We start from the raw sequence: 5,388 nt of genomic DNA, 5'->3' as shown, positions 1-5,388 counted from the left end.
GGGGGGGGGCTTCTCTCTTGTTCCTCCCTCTTTTTTTTTGTTTCCTGTTTTGTTCCTTTTCCTTTTATTTATTCTCTTTTACTGTTTTAATTCAACTTATGGCATATAAGTATTTTATAAATTTGTGTTTTCTTTATTATAATTACCTATGTAATATTTGGCACTAACCGAACATTTTGTTTTGATGTGTGGAAATGTTTGATGTTTGACAATATTTAAATTTTGAATTTGAAAGTTTCGAACCGACGCGAGAATATTCGCAGTAACCGAGGTGACGTGTCCTCATTAACGCGGGATTACTGTAGCGTAATCACCCGGGCGTCACAATTCTCCTCCACTACAAGAAATCTCGTCCCGAGATTTAAGAGGGGAGTAAGAGGGAAAGGTCTGGTTACGAAAACCTAACGGATCTTCTCGAAGAAGTTAAGCCTTCTCGTTGATGTCTTCAATCCTTTATTCCGATGCATCATGATAAACTGGTCATCATTTCTTCGGAAACTCCATCGTACTTACAAAAGATAAGGAGCAGCTCACTACGACATAATGCTTTTAAGGGAAACAATCTGGGGGTTAACCCATGAAGGAGCATAAGATTATCTCTCGAGTTGAACATATAAAATACCTCGAGAGTAAGGTATGAAGGTACAATAAGAGGTTCCAAGCGGATAACTAGTTGCTCGAAGTCCGAACCAGAGTGAGAAAGGGGTTCAGAGTAGCGACAGTAAATATTGCGTCTGATACCATAATAGAGCACTAGGAAGGTGGCCCATGATTTAAATACGAAACCAAGCGTGGGGAATAACCACTAGAAACAGGGTCGTACAGGAGAGTCAGGTTTCGATCCAGTGGACCTGTGGGTTATGGGCCCACCATGTGGGTTAGAAGTAGGAAGGGCGAAGACGTCTTGCGTGATCATGCAAGCTAGGCATGTCAGGGGGGGGGTAGCCTGTCAATTATGTCGGCGACAACGTCGATACCAAGGGCGAGGGACGAAGAGAACTACTTTCCTGCTCGTTGAACGAGGCGGACCAATAGGCAAAGTTCTCATCCATCGGTGGTTACCGGAATGTCATCAACAATAAAAACAGGGTCTTACTGACAGAGTTGTACATCGGGGTGTTTGCACAAGCAGTGGATTATTACTGCTTATATCATATAGATCATAGCAAAGGTCTAAACAAACCAATGGAAGGAAAATATGATCATCAGATTAAACAGAACAATGGAAAGGAAAATATGTTTAAACACATATTTCAGGGGTATATCCTTCCTAATGACAAGCAGAGCATGATATCCATGACAGGATATAAAGTAGAAAACCATTTAGGTAAGGGGGAAGGAATCTCATGATATTACCCATACAACGGTGTTAGGATAAGTGATAAATAGAATTTAGCATCGTGCTTCAAATGGTCTTGTTGAAAATTGAAGTACCATAGGCATGCTCCGAGAAAGCATTGACATGGTCTTCAGGTGAAGATCAGACTTTGGAAACACGAAGGATCCATCAGGAATAACTTGTAGAATAAGTCTTACAATTTCCTCATGGACGAATGGATAACCTTGCTGAAAAGGAATCTATAATGATAGGTCCTCCAGCCGGGGGGGGGGGGTGCTAGGCATGACATCATGTTACTGGGTCATCAAAGGATCAACTTCATGACTCTTGGAAAATTGTCCCAACCATCATATCTGACCAAGATTCAGATCCGATTGGTGTCAGGATACCTCAGACTTAGGATAGCTGAGAAGAAAAGGTGCAACGCAAATTGACGAGATGACATTGTAAGATTCTCGGAGAAATGAACTACGAAGTGATTTCCGTTAACAAGAGTCCATCATTAACCCAAGGAGAGGACAAGGAGGTGTCTGGTGAACTCAACGGCAATTCACCGAGATTCCCAAAAGATGGATTTCCACCATTAAGTGAACAAGGAGATAACATTTGTCAGATCAAATGATATAAGGAAGTATGCTCGAGGAAAACATACACAATTAAACATTGGTTGAAAGGTGCGCCCGAAATATGGGTTGGGTTGCATGACCAATGTCAGAATGGTGATTCAATTAGCGAAGGACTTAGAATGAACTATTGCCCATTCACTTCAAGGCAATAGGGTTGTTAGAAGTTTTGAATTCACACGTCATAGCTCCATTGTCGGTATTCCGGTTGAAAACAATACGGGGACCAAGGAATGAACGAAGATGGCAAGAAATATTATGTTATGAAGAAGTATTAAGAGGTGGTGAAATTCTCACCACATTCTTGACAAAAAGAGATGGTAATACTACCGAGGTAAGGAAGATCGACTGCTGGTTAGCAGTGATCTCAAGGTTTACACCAAACACGAACAAGTTGTGTTGGTGGGAAGGCAATAAAGTGGTCGATGATAATACAATTCATCGAGGCAAGGATGGTATTTCTCATCATGAATCCAATTGATATCCTGGATGAGCTCAGAATGTTGACGATCTCGAAACCTTTGTCGCGAGAGTTCATGAAGATGTAATCGATCGGCGACGACATCAAGTCAAAGTAATGATGAAGTGAAAGGTTATAGGAACCAAGGGTACGACACAAACTCGAACTCAAGCTTGTTGGTTAAGGTGAAAGGATATGACGAGGAAAATCGACGTAAGGTTAGTTCATCGTCGAAAATTGGTGTTCCAAGAATAAGGACCAGGTAGCACCGTTAGAATCGTCACGACAATGATATAGCCAAACAGGCTAGGAATGGCGTGATCGGGTACAAACTCGTACTTATAGAAGCTTACTGAAGAGTTGTTGAACCGTAGAGCGGACTCGGTTCAGTTATCGGTGTCTTTGAGTGTTTAATAACTCAGAGCCCGTGAGAAATTGGAATCAGTGGGAGGTAGTACTTGATGAACTCATAAAAAGTTATGCAGTACCATGATAATCTCGAGATACCAGGGGGTTAATACTCGACACAAGATCAAAGTAAAGGTTGGACCGGTGTACTGATCCATAGAAGACAATTGTTTTAACTTGTCCGAGAAATGAGATCAAAGAAGAACAATCATGGTCGGAACCACGATTGCAAAAGGCCAGATCCTAGATATAAGATGAACTTATACCAAAGGAATAATTAATTTAATAGAAGCTTTAATGATAAGATCTACATCGTGTCCATGGGCATGAACACAAGTTCAAGGTCGACTCCCACTTCTTCAATGTATAACCTTCCATTCACTTCTCACGTTCGATGAAGTTGCAGTGTTGAAAATTTTATCTGGCGAGGCACCAGAAGAGTATGATTCGTGAAAACTTTCAGGTTCACACGGTTTAGTGAAGGCATATGTTCTACCCATAGGGGCTCCTTGGAATCATATACCAGAATCTTTAGGAATAATTAACTCAAGTTCGAAGGCAGAGCATGATTGAGAAAGCAGAGGATACAATTTACCAAAGGCCTTATGTATCAGAGGAAAAGGCTCACAAGGTTATTGAATATGAAAGGCGTTGTCAGATAAAATCCAACAAAGGATCTGGTGATCCACAAGGGATCTGACGTGAGCATCAGTTCTCATCTAGAGGAAGAAGGATGCAAGGAGATCAAAATATAGAAACAACTGACTAACTCAATTGTCAAATGCAAATGAATTACGATTCCCAAATCAAGGGGTCAGAAGCAATGCTCTGATTAGGGATGGATAAGTTGAATAGCCTTAGGGTACAATCAACGACACTTGGATTGGTCGAGAACCAATTCCAGTTAAAAGAATGGCAGCTCAGCCGGAAAGGTAATTTATAAGGATCAATGATGATTGCGGGTATTCGCAAACATATTGAGTCAACAGACTCAAAATGATAATGACAAGGAATGTCAATATGACTACGAGACTTATGGGATTAACCATAATGCAAGCAAGCAAGAATTTCAGGAGCCAAAGGCTCCAGAGGATTCTCGGAAGATCGAATAGTATTTTGAAGAATTTTGTGTAACACATGAACAACAGGGGATGAGCGGATACTCGACAAGTGCGAGTATTTATTTGAGGGGGTATTCATGTAGTAAGGAACTGCTAGGCAGTAGGCACAAAGTATTCTCGGATCAATAGAGAAAACTTCGGGGTATCTTGTAATAACAAGATCACTGGGGGATGATCGTATGAATGGCAAGTGTAAGTAGTTATCCATACGGATTTATCGGTGGCCAGGAATAGCAAAAGTGATGGGCACAAAGTCTCGAGAGAATATCAAAGAGTATCTCCGAATTCTTCTGATTAGCAGACGATCATCTGAAGTGAGGGGCTCTCCGGGAGAAAGTACTCGCGAGAACCTAAAGTTAGTTTTGTTATTAGCAAAATCGTTTAACCCGAATAGAAGAGAGTTCAGAATCCCAGAGTAAAGATCGAGGAGTAAAAGATCCTAATACCACCCAATGGCGACGTGGGCCCATGGGCCGCACAACCATGTTAGTAAAAGTTTTGTAAAGTCTAGACTCGACTTCGGCCAAGGAGTTGGAAGGGGGATTCCTACAGGCAGTTGGCTCTGATACCAACTTGTGACGCCCCCGATTTAATCGTACACTAGTCATGCACGCAAATGTGTACGATCAAGATCAGGGACTCATGGGAAGATATCACAACACAACTCTACAAATAAAATAAGTCATACAAGCATCATAATACAAGCCAGGGACTCGAGGGCTCGAATACAAGTGCTCGATCATAGACGAGTCAGCGGAAGCAACAATATCTGAGTACAGACATAAGTTAAACAGGGTGCCATAAGATGGCTAGCACAAACTGGGATACAGATCGAAAGAGGAGCAGGCCTCCTGCCTGGGATCCTCCTAGGTCACTCCTGGTCGTCATCAGTGGGCAGCACGTAGTAGTAGGCACCTCCGGTGTAGTAGGGGTCGTCGTCGACGGTGGCGTCTGGCTCCTGGACTCCAGCATCTGGTTGCGACAACCAGGTAGAAGGGAAAGGGGAAAAGAGGGAGAAAAGCAACCGTGAGTACTCATCCAAAGTACTCGCAAGCAAGGAGCTACACTACATATGCATGGGTATATGTGTAAGGAGGCCATATCGGTGGACTGAACTGCAGAATGCCAGAATAAGAGGGGGATAGCTAATCCTGTCGAAGACTACGCTTCTGGTAGCCTCCGTCTTGCAGCATATAGAAGAGAGTAAATTGTAGTCCTCCAAGTAGCATCTCCAAGTAGCATCTCCAAGCAGCATCTCCAGTAGCATCGCATAGCATAATCCTACCCGGCGATCCTCTCCTCGTCGCCCTGCGGAAAAGCGATCACCGGGTTGTCTGTGGAACTTGGAAGGGTGTGTTTTATTAAGTATCCGGTTCTAGTTGTCATAAGGTCAAGGTACAACTCCAAGTCGTCCTGTTACCGAAGATCACGGCTATT

This window comes from Triticum dicoccoides, chromosome 7B (assembly GCF_002162155.2).
Source record: "Triticum dicoccoides isolate Atlit2015 ecotype Zavitan chromosome 7B, WEW_v2.0, whole genome shotgun sequence".
Classification (NCBI taxonomy): domain Eukaryota; kingdom Viridiplantae; phylum Streptophyta; class Magnoliopsida; order Poales; family Poaceae; genus Triticum; species Triticum dicoccoides.
This window is presented reverse-complemented; position numbering follows the sequence as displayed.